General features: G+C 41.1%; 1 protein-coding gene across 1 annotated transcript in view; it reads right to left on the bottom strand.

The window, feature by feature from the left end:
- Nucleotides 1-16,616, bottom strand: part of ASIP (agouti signaling protein) — a 66,640-nt gene that overhangs the window by 48,746 nt on the left and 1,278 nt on the right. The window lies entirely within an intron of this gene.

The raw sequence follows: 16,616 nt of genomic DNA, 5'->3' as shown, positions 1-16,616 counted from the left end.
AAGGGTAAAGTATGGAAATATCTCAATGGAGTGATCAAAATTAACAAGGGCAGATGGGAAAACATCAGATAAACTCAAAATTAAAATAATTCTATCACACAAAAAGAATTTTTTTCCTCAAAAATGTCAATGTCATAAAAGACAAAGAATGGCTGAGGAACTGCTCCAGATTAAAGGAGATTGTGCTGAAGGAAAATAAATACTATATAAGACATTATTGGGTCAATTGTTAAAATTGTAAAATAGACAGTGGATAATGTATTGCATCAATATTAAAATATACTAAATAAGTTTATAGAAGTGATAACTGTACCATGGTTACTTAAGAGAATATTCTTATTCTTTGGAAATTCACAATGAAATATTTAGTAGAAAAGGGTCATAATGTATATGTATGAAATTTACTCTCAAATTGTATGTGTAAAAAAATTGTGTGTGTGTGCATGCATGTGTGTGCACATTTGAAGAAAGAGAAAAAGAGGGAACACACAGGCACAAAATAATAAAGCAAATGAGACAAAGTATTAACAATCAGAGATTGGGTGTATGGGAGTTGTTGCAATTTTTCTTACTAGTCTTGCAACTTTTCTTTAAGTTTTGAAATTATTTACAAATAAAAATTTAAAGAATAATCTATTAGGTGAGTTTAATAATAAATTAGACTCAGCTTAAAGCAGAATCGGTGAAATGAAAGAAAATTCAGAAGAAAATATACAGACTAAAACATGGAGTTACAAAATGATGAAAAATACAGGAAAGAATGTAAAAGTCATATAGGACATAGTAAGCAGTTATAATCTTAGAAGGATAACAGAAAATGGGACACAAGCAATATTTGAGAAGATAATTACTGAGAATGTACCAAAGCTTTATATACTTGTTATCTTTATCTGGTTACAGATTCAGGAAATGCCACAAAGCTCAAGCAGGATAAATGTACACCTAGGCATGTGACTGTACACCTATAAAAAGCTAACGACCCAGAGAAAAATCTTGGAAGTAGCACAAGAAAAAAGTCAGTTTACTTGCAAAAGATCAAAAAGTAAGACTGACTGCTAATTTCTCAAAGGAAACAACATAAGTCAGAAAACAATGAAATGATATCTTCAAAATGAAAGAAAATAACTAAGTTAGGATTCTACATTCAGCAAAAACATTTTTTCATAAATGAAGGTGGAAATAAAGACAATTTCAGACAAATAATAGCTGAGAAAAATTTGTCACCCATAGACCCATATTAAAAGACATGCTAAATGGTATTTTTCAGGCAGAAAGAAAATCATCTCAATGGAAGCACAAAACTGAAAGAAGAAATATAGAACAACATTAAGTTAACAACAGTGGGTAAATCTTAAAGAATGCCGACTGTATAAAACAACAGCCCTGACAACAATAACAACAACATTTTGTAGAATTTAAAGTATATATAAAATTAAAATATATGGCAATGAGGCCAGGCACAGTGGCTCATGCCTATAATTCTGACACTTTGGGAGACTGAAGTGGGAGGATCATTTGAGGAAGGCCAAACTGGGAGGATCATTTGAGATCAGGAGTTTGAGATCAGCTTGGGCAACAATAGTGAGACCCTGTCTCTATAAAACATTACATAAAAATCGAGCCAGGCATGGTGGCATGCTCCTGCAGTCCTAGGTACCTAGGAGGCAGAGGCAGCAGGATTGCTTAAGTTCAGGAGCTCAAGGTTGCAGTGAGCTATAATCAAGCCACTAAGCTACTATACTCCAGCCTGGATGACAGAGCAAGACCTGTCTTTTTAAGAAAGAGAGAGAACACTACAAGAGAAAAATTACATATCAAATTTTTAAAATAATACACATGTAAAAATCTTAACCAAAATATTAGCATACCCAAACTAGAAATATATAAAAGGACTAATACTCCATGACCAAATTGGGTTTATTCCAGGAATACAAGATTAAGTTATCATTCAAAAAAATCAGTCACTGTGGTTCATCATAAAATGAATAAGGTCGCCACAGCTAACAGCATGCTAAATGGGGAAAAACTGAAAGCCTTTCATCTAACATCTGGAACAAGACAAGGATGACTGCTTTCACCACTTTTATTCAACCTAGTACTGTGGCAGGATCCTTGGGGTGTCACTTTTCTGGCTGGAAACCTCTGTGGCTGGTGGCACCTTTGCCTGAGTTTTGCTCAGGCCTGCTGGTCTTATTCTGCCCACTCACTCTGGCAGGCTGTGCTTGGTCCACACTACCGGCCTGGATCCCATGCCTGCCAAGGGCAAGCCAGGCATGGAGTGGCAGCAGGTGTGTGAGTGAGCAAGCATGGGGATCTGGCCACTGTGCACAGTCAAGCATGTCAGCTGCTGCCATGGGGCAGGCAGCTCCAGGTGCTGACGTGGGTGCTGACTCTCTGTGAGGCTGCAACTGGACCAGGCACACTGCAAGCACTTTGACGCCTGCTACTGGGGAATGTGGTGGCTCCCAGAAGCTTGGAGACTCCAGGAGTCACAGGGCCCCAAAGACGGAGTCATAGCCCTGGCTCAGGGAGCTCCCAGGTCTGGGCTCCCCAAAGGGCCATAGCTCTTCTTTCCTTCTCTTCACCCTCAACGTGGTGAGCAAGGGGCGTTTCAACCCTGTTTGTGTTACACCTTTTTTAGTGCCACCATTTATTTGGTAGGTTCTGAGTTCTTGTCCTGTGTCCAGGAAGAATGAGGTGTGCAGACAAATGGAGGGTGAGCAAGGTGAAGAGAAGCTTTACTGAGTGACAAAATGGCTCAGAGGAGGCCCTGGAGTGGGTAGCTCCTTTCTGCAGCTGGTTGTCCCAAAATCTGCTCAGCTCTGGCTGAACTGGGGGCTCTTATGGGCCTCAAAAGGGAGGAAGTGCGCACCGATTGGTCCATGGGCAGCCATGGGTGGGCTGGGAAAAGGACCCCTATTTCCCACTCTGGTCTGTGGGACTGGCAGCCAGGCTCCGAGCCTTCAGGCCCTCCCTTCCACCCAGGATCCTGTCTGCCTCCCACTGCTGTCCATGGCACCCAGGTTATCATGCCAAGGGATACCTGCAGGCCAATGCCAAGCTGCCCTTGGCCCCTCCTTAGCTTCCCTCCTATTCTCATTGGTGCCCCAAATCCAGAGGGGCCCAAGGCAGCAGGGGACTGTCATGTCAACACTGCCCCAAGTGTATGCACACACAGCTGGGTTGTGACAGTGCCTGGGCCCAGCCCCAACTTTACTTCAAGATTGGAGTGGGTCCTGGGAGTAGGGAGAGGCCAGGCAGTGGGAGCAGACTTCTCTGAGCCTGGTGGGGGGTAGAGGGAGCTCTTCCCAGGCTGCCAAAGTGCAGAGATGCCTGGCTCTGCAGCTGTGGCTTGGGTGGCTGTAGCTGCACCCAGGAGGGTGGGGCTCCTGCCTGCTCCTGGACCACCCAAGAGCACAGGGAGGCCCAGGTCAGTAGCCACAACTTGGGCAGCTGTAGCTGCACCCATGAGGGCAGGCCTCCTGCCTGCTCCATGGAGTGGGAGGCCTGAGTCTGCAGCCGTGACTTGGGCAGCTGTAGCTGCACCCAGAGAGCTCCCACCCCACCAGCTTGGAAGGGGTAGGGCTCCCATTTGTTGCCGGCTCCCGCCAGCTCTGTGCAATATACAGCTGGAGTGATGGCAGCAGCCACTCCAGATGGACCACTGCTATCATCAGTACTACAAGTCCTAGCCAGAGCAACTATACAAAAGAAAGAAACAAAGGGCATTCAAATTGGAAAGGAAACTGTCCAAACTGTCCTTGGTTGCAGACACTATGATCTTATGTTTAGAAAAGCCTAAAGATTCCACCAAAACCCTATTGGAACTGATAAACAAATTAAGTAGCCGGATACACAATCAACATACAAAAATTAGTATTATAGAATTTCTATATTTCAACAGTGAACAATTTGAGAAAGAACACAAAGCAATCTCATTTACAATAGCTACAGAAAAAAATACTTAGGCATAAACGACCAAAGAAGTGAAAGATCTCTACAATGAAAACTATAAAACATTGATTCAAGAAATTGAAGAGGTCACCAAAAAATGGAAAGCCATCTCATGTTCATAGATTGGAAGAATCAATATTGTTAAAATGTCCATACTACTTAAAGTGATTTACAGATTCAATGCAGTCCTTATCTACACACCAATGAAGGCCAGGTGCTGTGTATCGCTCATGTGTATAATCCTAGCACTTTGAGAGGCCAAGGTGGGAGGATCACTTGAGCCCAGGATTTTATGTCAGCCGAGGCACACAGTAAGACCCTGTCTCTTCAAAAAATAAAAAAATTAGCCAGGAGTAGTGGTGCACACCTGTAATCCCAGCTACTCAGGAGGCTGAGGCAGAAGGATTAATTGGGCCCAGGAGGTAGAGGCTTCAGTGAGCCGTGATCACACCACTGCACTCCAGCCTGGGTGACAGAGGGAGACTGTGTCTCAAAAACAAAACAAAACAAACAAAAAAATACCAATGACATTCTTCACAAAAATATTTTTAAAAGTCCTAAAATTTATATGGAACAGCAAAAGACCCAGAATAGCCAAAGCTATCCTGATCAAACAGAAAAAAGCTGTAGGCATCACATACCTGATTTCAAATTATACTACAAAGCTATAGTAACCCAAACAGCATGGCACTAGCATAAAAACAGATACATAGACCAATGGAACAGAACAGAAAACCCAGAAGCAAATCTATACATTTACAGTCAACTCTTTAATAAATGGTGCTGGAGGCCGGGTGTGGTGGCTCACGCCTCTAATCTCAGCACTTTGGAAAGCCGAGGTGGGTGGATCATGAGGTCAGGAGATGGAGACCACAGTGAAACCCTGTCTCTACTAAAAATACAAAAAATCAGCCAGGCGTGGTGTTGGGTGCCTGTAGTCCCAGCTACTCGGGAGGCTGAGGCAGGAGAATGGCATGAACCTGGAAGGCGGAGCTTGCAGTGAGCCCAGATCATGCCACTGCACTCCAGCCTGGGCGAAAGAGCAAGACTTCATCTCAAATAAATAAATAAATAAATAAATAAATAAATAATGCTGGAAAAACTGGATATCCATATGAAGAAGAATTAAACTATATCCCCATTTCTTACCATATACAAAAATCAAATCAAAATGGATTAAAGACTTAAGTGTAAGAACTGAAACTATGAAACTGCTAGAAGAAAACATTGTGGAAATGCTTGAGGATATTGGTCTGGGCAAAGATTTCTTGAGTAAGACCTCAAAAACACAGGCAACCAAAACAAAAATGGACAAATAGGATAATATCAACGCAAAAACCTGCACAGCAAAGGAAACAATCCATAAAGTAAAGAGATAACCTACAGAATGGGAAAAAATACACACTAGTCAACTGACAAGGGATTAATAACCAGAATATGTAAGGAACTCAACTCACTAGTTTAAAAAATCCAATTTAAAAATGAACAGGCATTTCTCAAAAGAAGGCATACAAAGGGCCAACAGGCATATGAATAAATAGTCAATATCACTAATAATCAGGGAAATACAAATCAAAACCACAGTGAGATTTCATCTCATCTCCAGTTAAAATGGCTATTATCAAAAAGACAGAAAATATCAGCAGTAATGTTTGGGAAGAAGGAAAAGAAATTTAAAAAAATAACAAATGCTGGTAAGGATGCAGAGAAAGGCGGATGCTTGTATTCTGTTAATGGGAATATAAATTAATACAGTCACTATGGAAAACAATATAGAGATTCCTCAAAAAACTAAAAATACAACTACCATATGATCCAGCAATCTCACTGATAGGTATATTTCCAAAAGAAAGGAATTCAGTGTATCAAAAAAATATCTGCACTCCCGTGTTTATTGTAGCCCTAGTCACAATAACAAAGATGAAATCAACCTAAGCGTCCATCAACAAATGAATGGATTTAAAAAATGTGGTATATGGGCCAGGCATAGTGGCTAATCCCGGCACTTTGTGAGGTCAAGGCAGGCGGATCACGAGGTCAGGAGAAGTTTGAGACCAGCCTGGCCAATGTAGTGAAACCCTGTCTCTACTAAAGATACAAAAATTAGCCAGGCGTGGTGGCTCGTGCCTGTAGTCCAGCTACTCTTGAGGCTGAGGCAAAAGAATTGCATAAATGTCACATATTCTCACTCATGTGGAGTTAAAAAAATTGGTATCAGAAAGGTAGTGAATGGAATGGTGTTTTTGAGAAGATGGGAAGTGTAGTAGGGAGGAAGATATAAAGTGGGGCTGGTTAATGAATACAAAAATACAACTTGAGGCCGGGCGTGGTAGCTCATGCCTGCAATCCCAGACTTTGGGAGGCTGAGGCAGGCAGATCACTTGAGGCCAGGAGTTCAAGACCAGTCTGGCCAACATAGTGAAACCCCGTCTCTACTAAAAATACAAAAAAAAATTATCTTGGTATAGAGGCGGGCACCTGTAGTGCCAGCTACTTGGGAGACTGAGGCAGGAGAATCGCTTGAACCTGGGAGGCAGAGGTTGCAGTGAGGCGAGATGGTGCCACTGCACTCCAGCCTGGGTGACAGAGCAAGACTCTGTCTCAAAAATCAAAACAAAACAAAATACAATTAGAATAGAAGAAATAAGAACTTGTGAGAGATGAAGCTGGCTGGGCTTCTGGGTGGGGTGGGGACTTGGAGAACTTTTCTGTCTAGCTAAAGGATTGTAAATGCACCAATCAGCACTCTGTGTCTAGCTAAAGGTTTGTAAATGCACCAATCAGTGCTCTGTGTCTAGCTAATCGCGTGGGGACTTGGAGAACTTTTTTGTCTAGCTAAAGTATTGTAAATGCACCAATCAACACTCTGTGTCTAGCTAAAGGATTGTAAAAGCACCAATCAGCACTCTGTAAAATGGACAAATCAGAGCTCTGTAAAATAGACCAAGCAACAGGATGTGGATGGGGCCAAATAAGGGAATAAAAGCAGGCCACCAGAGCCAGCAGCGGCAACCCGCTTGGGTTCCCTTCCATGCTGTGGAAGCTTTGTTCTTTTGCTCTTCGCAATAAATCTTGCTGCTGCTCACTCTTTGGGTCCGCACCACCTTTATAAGCTGTAACACTCACCGAGAAGGTCTGCAGCTTCACTCCTGAAGCCAGCGAGACCATGAGCCCAGCGGGAGGAATGAACAACTCCGGATGCACGGCCTCTATGAGCTGTAACACTCACCACAAAGGTCTGCAGCTTCACTCCTGAAGCCAGTGAGACCACGAACCCAATGGGAGGAATGAACAGCTCTGGACATGACGCCTTTAAGAGCTGTAACACTCATTGTGAAGGTCTGCAGCTTCACTCCTGAAGTCAGCAAGACCACGAGCCCACCAGAAGGAAGAAACTCCGGACACATCTGAACATCTGAAGGAACAAACTCCGGACACACCATCTTTAAGAACTGTAACACTCACCGTGAGGGTCCATGGCTTCATTCTTGAAGTCAGCGAGACCAAGAACCCACCAATTCCAGACACACTTGTACTTGGTAGCACAATAGTGTGAGTATAATTAAGTATAATTTATTGTACCTTTCAAAATAACTAGAAGAGTAGATTTGGAATGTTCCCAACACAAATAAATGATAAATGCTTGAGGTGATGGATATTCCATTATCCTGATTTGATCATTACACATTGTATGCTTGTATCAAAGTATCACATGTACCACATAAATTGTACAACTATTACCTATCCATAAAAATAGAAAATAAATAAAATGAATAAAGTGTAAAAATCACAGGCTCATTTTAACTGATGAGAAAAATACATTTCATAAAATTCACCATCTGTTAATGTTTAAAAATTACATCAAACTAGAATTAGAAGAAAAATTCCTCAATCTGATAAAGAGTAACTACAAAAAGTAAACTTCAGCAACCATCATATTTAACTGAAATTATTGAGTGCTTTCTTTCTATCAGAGCTAAGATAAGGATGCCTATTTTCACTTTTATTCAGCATTGTTCTTAAGGTAAAACCTTAAGAACAATAATTCAATAATTCAAGAAAATAATTCAAGAAAAAGAAGTCCAATAATTCAAGAAAAAGAAGTTAAAATACAGGCCGGGAGCAGTGGCTCACACCTGTAATCCCAGCACTTTGGGAGGCTGAGGTGGGTGGATCACCTGAGGTCAGGAGTTCAAGATCAGCCTAACCAACATGGAGAAACCCCATTTTTACTAAAAATAAAAAATTAGCCGGCATGGTGGCGTGTGCCTATAATCCCAGCTACTCGGAAGGCTGAGGCAAGAGAATCGCTTTAACCCAGGAGGCGGAGGTTGCGGCGAGCCGAGATTGCGCCATTGCACTCCAGCCTGGACAACAAGTGCAAAACTCCGTCTCAAAAAAAAAAAAAAAAGAATTTAAAAAATAACTATCTGAAAGAAATCACTACACACACTACACATACCACATGATTGTGAATCTATAAATAAACTATAAGAATTATTAAGTTAATTAAGCAGGGTTGCTGTATGCAAGTATAAATACAAAATTTTAATTATTATGTCTATATGCCAGCATCAAACAACTAAAAATGAACATTAAAATATGCCACTTGTGGCCGGGCGTGGTGGCTCACACCTGTAATACCAGAACTTTGAGGCCAAGGCAGGTGGATCACCTGAGGTCAGGAGCTCGAGACCAGCCTGGCCAACATGGTGAAACAATCCCGTCTCTACTAAAAATACAAAATTAATCAGGTGTGGTGGCATGTGCCTGTAATCCCAGCTACTTGGGAGGCTGAGGCAGGAGAATTGCTTGAACCTAGGAGGCGGAGGTTGCAGTGAGGCAGGATCGTGCCATTGCCCTCCAGCCTGGGCAAAAAAGAGCGAAACTCCATCTCAAAAAATAAAATTAAAATACGCCACTTATAAGGCTGGGTGCATTGGATCATGCCTGTAATCCCAGCACTTCGGGAGGCCGAGGTGGGAGGATCACTTGAAGGTAGGCATTCGAGACCAGCCGGGCCAACATGGCGAAACCCTGTCTCTACAGTAATGCAAAGATTAGCCGCGTGTGGTGGCAGGTGCCTGTAATCCCAGCTCCTTGGGAGGCTGAGGCATGAGAATCACTTGAACCAAGGAGGCAGAGGTTGCAGTGTGCCAAAATCATGCCACTGCCCTCCAGCCTGAGTGACAGAGTGAAACTGTGTCTCAAAAAATGCATATATAATATACATATATATGCCACTTATAAAATAAATAGAAAATAATTAGGAATAAATCCAATGAATGATATACCAGGTTTCTACATAGAAAACTATAAAACATTATCAAAAAATTTTAATAAGACTTCAACTAGTGAAGGGATATACCATATTCATGGATCAAAAAATTTAATATTGTAAAGACTTTCATATTAATTGATGGACAGATTTAATGTAATCCCAATAAAAATTCCAGCAGGGTTTTTTTTTGGTGGAATTTATAAAGTTAGCCTAAAGTTTATGTGGAAATATAGAAGTTCAAGAATAGCCAAGGCTCACGCCTGTAATCCCAGCACTTTGGGAGGCCGAGGCAGGTGGATCACGAGGTCAGGAGATCGAGACCATCCTGGCTAACGCGGTGAAACCCCATCTCTACAAAAAATACAAAAAATTAGCCGGGCGTAGTGCCGGGCGCCTGTAGTCCCAGCTACTAGGGAGGCTGAGGCAGGAGAATGGCGTGAACCTGTGAGGCGGAGCTTGCAGCGAGCCGAGATCACGCCACTGCACTCCAGCCTGGGCGACAGAGCGAGACTCCATCTGAAAAAAAAAAAAAAGAATAGCCAAGGCAATCTTGGGGAAGACGAGAGGCATGAAGGACTTATTCTACCAAATATCAAAACTTATTGCAAAGTTACAGGAAATGGAAACACGGTGCAAGTGGCAGAAAGACAGACTAATGGACAAATGGAAAAGAATGGAGATTCCAGAACAACACACACATATTAGATAGACAATGGATTAATAATAAAAGTAGGAAATTAATAGTGTTTTCGATACATGATGCTGGGTTGATTGAATATCCATACAGAAAAAAAAGGGAAACTTGACCTCACATCATACCTGAAAATCAATTCCAGGTGGAACAACATTGCCGGAACTACACTACCATTCACCACAATTCATCTAAATTAATTAAAAGTAAATAAAATTTAAAATTCATCATATGTACTATTTCAGACAAGATTGACACAATCATTTTGGAAAACCGACAATATCTGTAAAATATTTCAGGGTGGTATGGCCATAGACCATATGTAGTATTTCAATTGCTCAATAGCCATATGTGGCTAGTGCTATTTCAAGCGCTCAATAGCCATTCAGTGGCTACATGTTGGACGATGCAGATATAGAATATTTCCATTATTGCAGAAAGTTCAAGTGGACAGTGCTTGCTGTTCTAGAAGATATAAGATAGGATATCTTTAAGACTGGGTGAGACAAAATTTGTTATAAGGGATTTTAAAAAGGCACTAATCCTTTTTTTTTTTTACAATTTTATCATTATTTTAATCAAGTAACTTAGCTGTTTGAAACAAATCCTTAAGACAGTTCAATAGAACAAAATGAAGAATTACTCTATTAGGATAATCTGTGAACAAAGTTCAGATTATGTGAATTTGAACTCCAGTGGAAGTTTGGCACCAGACTGAACACTGTTCTAAGCCAAAATTTTTAGTGTTCTAGAAGCCCTGAACATGTTTTCTCTCAGATTAAAAGTAGAAGATTTATAACAGAACCTCATTAGCTTGACACTGAGTATGTTGAATGCAACTTAGCTCAGGTCACCAGTATCTCCTACAAAATTCCATTCAGTGAAAGCAAATCGGCCTTGCGGCAAAGAATTTGAAACCTAGGCAACATGCGAGTTTGAAGAAAAAAAAATCCTCTTTGGTGTGACAAACCACGTTCCCTCCAGGTATATGGCTCCGGCTCCACTTGCACCGGAATCTAACAAAGGCAGCTGGAGACCAATTCTCGTCTGTCCAGTAAGATTGCTAGATTTCAATTCCTTAAAATATCAAGCCAACAAGGTTTTATTACATCAAATATTTGTATCATTTCAATGTGAAATTTTTTTACGCCTATTTGTTATTAAGGTCTCATTATCTGTGAGATAAGTCACAAAAAAACAAAGAGGTGAATGGTATAAGCCACTGCTCCAAAATTAACCCCATCAATTCTCGATTCCCACTGTGCACTTTGTGAAAAGCGGTAACTGCCAACAGGTTTAACCTTTACTCAAACACAGTCAGAATCCATATTGAGTTTAGATCAGGCAAGGAGTTCATAAGGAAGTTATCAACTCTCGTGTGTCCAAATCTGAAGCCCTGCATGGGCTCTGTCAGGTCCTTGTCACCCGCACTCCGGTAGCCATCAGACTTCTTGGGTGCCTGTCTATATTCAATGTGAAGTAAAAGATATCCCAAGTGTTACACCAAAATAGAGGCTCTAACTTAGAAGTATACTTTTAGCTTTCTTTTTAAATAAGACATTCTGGAGGGAAAAAAAAGAAAGAAAGAAAGAAAATCAAGTTTGAAACACAGCTAACACTTATTTTGGCAAGATAGCAACCAAAATCTAAAAAGCATAAACTATGTGTCCAAATGTAAAAGGCATTAAAGAACAAACCGCAGGGGGGATAATTAAAGCCACACTGAACAAAAAGATACAGTATGTCTAACATTTTGGAATTGGAATTTAAACCTTAAGGGCAAAAACTGAAAAATTATTCTCAGGTTGCTAGTAAGTGCACCCTTCCCTGTTTCTCCCAAATAAAATCAGTTTATTGTTTAATTGCACCCCAAAGCAAGTTCTCTCAGTATAAAGTAACTACTACATACACACAAAATGCTTGTTAATGTAATAATTTCGCTGTCTCATCCAACGTGCAATGCACACAACTTCAAAAACTACAATTTGGGGCAAGTGTACATGAAATGAGAAAACAGCTCTCCAAGTTTCAAAACCTGCTCTTACATTATTTATAGGACACTCAGGTCATATTTACTTCTTGGTAAGATGTGGCACTGTCATTTGATTATCAGTCTACCCCACAATGTACATTACCAGATGCCAATTTGAGGGATGCCAATTTGAGGGACTAGAGATAAAACTTTAGTACTGTATTTCTTAATCGGCTGAATAAAGTAATTACAATTAAGTTTGCTTTACATCCTGTTGAAGACCCCTTTACAGCCTGAGGACCTAACAATATCTAGCAGGCTCCAAGAAATGCTCATCAGGTGAAATGATGGCACAACATTTAAAAAAAGGAACCAGTTACTTCAGCTTAAGTCATTCAGAGCCAAACATCTGAAGAATGACCGAAATCAAATCTTTATTTTTATAACTGTATAAATGTGATCCAAATGAAAAGGCACTAATCTTAAAAGAAAAGCTTGAACATTTGGACTTCATTAGATTAGAAACTGCTTTTCAACAATTAACACTATATATTAAAGAGCATGACAATGCAAGACACAGAATGGGATGGGCTAGGACTGGGGTGAGACAAGTGAGGCTCTTGCCTTGGATACAGTTCTTTAAGGGGGTGACAAAAAAACTCAGTAATCAGGAGAAATAAACATTTGATGCAGTATTTAAAAAAATCAAATTTAATGCCAAAAAATCCATGGTGAACAAAATATCAAAATTTAAAATAAAGACAGGAAATCAGTATTTTTATTTTTTCTTTTGCCTGAAGCTCCAGTGTGACTCGACATAGCCTTGTGGGAGATGATATTTGCAACATGTACACAACAAAGGGCTCATATCTATATTTAAAGAACTCTTATAGGTCAATAAAAATATCAGACAACCCAGTAGAGAAACAGGTTCAAAATCTGAACAGATATTTCTCAAAACAAGATAGTCAAAAGGCCAATAAATATGTAAAAAGGTGCTAAACTTCATTAGTCTTCAAGGAATAAAAATTAAAATAAAGAAGCATTCCACTATACACCCATCAAAATGGCTAAATGTAAAAGACAGACAATACCAACTACTGATAAGGATGTAAGAAAAAACAAATCTCAGACATTCCCTGGTGGGAGTGTAAAATGATACAATCATTTTGGAAAACTGACAATATCTGTAAAAGCGGAACACGCATGTCCTATGATTCAGCAATTCTACTTCTAGCTAGAAATGCACTCATATGTTCTTTAAAAAAAATAGTATTCACAAATGTTCCTAATGCTTCTGTTCAGTAATAGCCCCCAACTGCAAACACTCCATGTGTCCATCAATAAGACAATGGATAAATAAATTGTGGCATTTATCCATGTAAATTGTAGATAAATAAATTGTGGATAAACAAATGGATAAATAAATTGTGGTATTAATTCATGTAATACCACACAATAATGAGAACAAATAAAATATTACCATATACAACATAAATGAATCTCACAAACTTAATATTAAGTGAAAGAAGCCATGCATAAAAACACCTACACACACATATAAAGCCCCCAAACAGGCAAAATTTAATGTATGGTGTTAGAAGTCAGGTTAGTGACTAACTTTGGTAAGAAAAAGGGACTTGAAGGGGGTATGAGGAGGCTTCTGGGTGCTGGTAATGCTCTGTTTCTAGATCTAGATTCTGGTTTTCTGGATGTGTTCACATAGTGAAAATTCATCGATATGAACACTTTTCTGTAACTGTATTTTAAATCAATAAAAACTTACAAGAAAATAAGGGGCTAGGCATGGTGGCTCAGACCTGTAATCCCAGCACTTTGGGAGGTTGAGGTGGGAGGTTCACTTGAAGTTAGAGACCAGCCTGGGCAACACAGCAAGACCCTATCTCTACAAAAAATTTAAAAATTAGCTGGGCATGGTGGTGTGTGCCTGTAATCCTAGCTACTTGGGAACTTGAGGGGGAGGATCACTTGAGCCCAGAAGTTCAAGGCTGCAGTGAATGATGATCACACCACAACACTCCAGCCTGGGTGACAGAGGGAGATCCTGTCTCTGAAAAATAAATAAATACATACATACATAAATACATAAAAAAGAAAAAGTGTATCCAGGCCATTTAGGAGCCCAGGAAAATGGAAGATGAAGATTTAAAACATTAAGCAATGGCCGGGCTCAGTGGCTCACACCTGTAATCCTAGCAGTTTGGGAGCCTGATGTGGGCAGATCACCTGAGGTCAGGAGTTCAAGGCCAGCCTGGCCAACATGGTGAAACCCCGTCTCTACTAAAAATACAAAAATTAGCTGGGCTTGGTGGCATGTGGCTGTAGTCCCAGCTATTGGGAGACTGAGGCATGAGAATCACTTGAATTTATTTACCATTGAGGAAATGCAGAAGCAGATCCTGGAGGCGGAGGTTGCAGTGAGTTGAGATCACGCCACTGCACTCCAGCCTGAGCGGCAGAGTGAGACTCCGTCTCAAAAAAAAAAAAAAAAAAATTAAGCAATCAAGTAAAAAAGTTAGCTACCACAACATCAAGGGTCTGACCCCATTCTGTCCTCCCCAGCTATGGCAAATACTTTTAACCTGTCATGGTATCCACAAGAATTCTTGCTAGTAGAGGAGGCGAGTCTTTGTTTTCCCATTTGATTCATAGGAAGATGGAACCCCTGAGGTGGTCAATACGTAGATTAAAGTCTCACAGGTAGTTATACGCAGATGCAAGACCTGAATCTGGTCTCTTAATTCCTGATCATGAGCTTGGTGCACTACAGCCAGTTGTCAGGCTGCATGACCTTCCAAGCAATGAATGCCTTCACTAGGAGCCCGCAAGTTTTCCTTTGTGTCCCTGATTTATAATAATGCTGAGGATGAGAAATTTGTCCTTAACTTATAGAAATGCCAGGGACTAGGTATCTGCTTTAAGTCAGTTCTGCCATGAAATAAGCAGATACCCACTCAGTGGTCACTGCATACACTTCCCTGGACGCACACAGGGTGTAGCTACAGGACATAAGGAGGCAATTTTACATAAATACTTTTCCTCTTTCTAAAAGCCCAATTACTGATTGTATTGAACAAGCCCTGAAGGCACTTGAGAGGAGGATAACCTGAGGGAAGAGTGAAAATGCGTAACACCTGGGATCCCGTCTAGTACGGCTACTTCTTTTTTTCTATTTTTGAGATAGAGTCTTGCTCTGTTGCCCAGGCTGGAGTGCAGTGGCATGATCTCTGCTCACTGCAACCCCCGCCTCCTGGGTTCCAGCAATTCTTCTGCCTCGGCCTCCAGAGTAGGCACCCGCCATCACACCTGGCTAATTTTTGTATTTTTAGTAGAGACAGGGTTTCACCATGTTGGCCGGGCTGGTCTCAAACTCTTGACCTCATGATCCACCCGCCTCGGCCTCCCAAAGTGTTGGGATTACAGGCGTGAGCCACTGCACCCTACCTGCTATGGCTATTTCTAAACAAGCCAAGAGAATCACACTTCTCATCCTTCCGTCTTTTAAATAAGATTCAAATTGTGGGTTTGAATTAAAAAAAAAAAAAGAATGTTTTAGGTCAGTATTTTTGATTCAAGCTGATTCTTCTGAAAAATATCCGAATATCAAATCCGTAAGCACAAGCTTGGGGAACAGATGGAGACGGAACTGGTGGCTCTCTAGCAGACAATTTATAGCTGCGTCCTACTTTGTGGTGACCATCAGAGGGGCGTATGCCCCCCATAACACTTCCATTCTTCATCTTTTTCCTCAAGACGGCTGCCCTGTGAGCAAAATGCAGAGCTCTAAGGGCTCTAGGGAGTACTTCACCCCTCAGAACTGGCCAAGCAGGTATGGGAACTAATTACAGACTCTAGCTTTATAGTTCTTTCCAATTTCCTCCCAAAATCTGAATAAATCTCCCCAACACAACTAAAGTCAGTTTTCTCTCAACTCACAGTCTCTTTGTGTACATTTCCCCTATGAATCGTACTCTTTTTTATTTCAAAGATGATGTCCTGCCCGCACCTCCTCCCAGACATCTGAACTTTTTGTTTCCTATTTTCTATAAGAAATCTCCCTTTTCAGCCGGACGCGGTGGCTCACGCCTGTAATCCCAGCACTTTGGGAGGCCAAGGCGGGCAGATCACGAGGTCAGGAGATGGAGACCATCCTGGCTAACACAGTGAAACCCCGTCTCTACTAAAAATACAAAAAATTAGCTGGGCGTAGTGGCGGGAGCCTGTAGTTACTCAGGAGGCTGAGGCAGGAGAATGGCGTGAACCCGGGAGGCGGAGCTTGCAGTGAGCCACTGCACTCCAGCCTGGGCAACAGGCCGTCTCAAAAAAAAAAAAAAAAAAAAGGGAAATCTCCGTTTTCAATGAGAGTTCTGGCTCCGGTTCCTTATCTCTTTTGCCCAACGCTTGGCTCCTTTTATTTCTCTGTGCCGGACTGTAATGGCATCTTTGCTAGAATGCTTACCCATAGCCAGAAGTGCTTGGAAGAGAAACACTCATAGTGGAACCAAGATATGGCAAGTTTTATGTTATTTTAACTTTGAAGTTTCCTGCAGGCTGTCTCAAAGAAGCAGAAACAGGCCCTTTCCCAGATTGCCTTCCAACCCAGAGCCAGTTACAATATATGGGGGTTATGGGGGTTACTGCACTGGACAGTAAAATAGATTATTAAAAGTAATTGTTCCTCACTCGAGCTAGTCCAG

This window comes from Pongo abelii, chromosome 21, assembly GCF_028885655.2.
Source record: "Pongo abelii isolate AG06213 chromosome 21, NHGRI_mPonAbe1-v2.0_pri, whole genome shotgun sequence".
Taxonomy (NCBI): domain Eukaryota; kingdom Metazoa; phylum Chordata; class Mammalia; order Primates; family Hominidae; genus Pongo; species Pongo abelii.
This window is presented reverse-complemented; position numbering and strand designations above follow the sequence as displayed.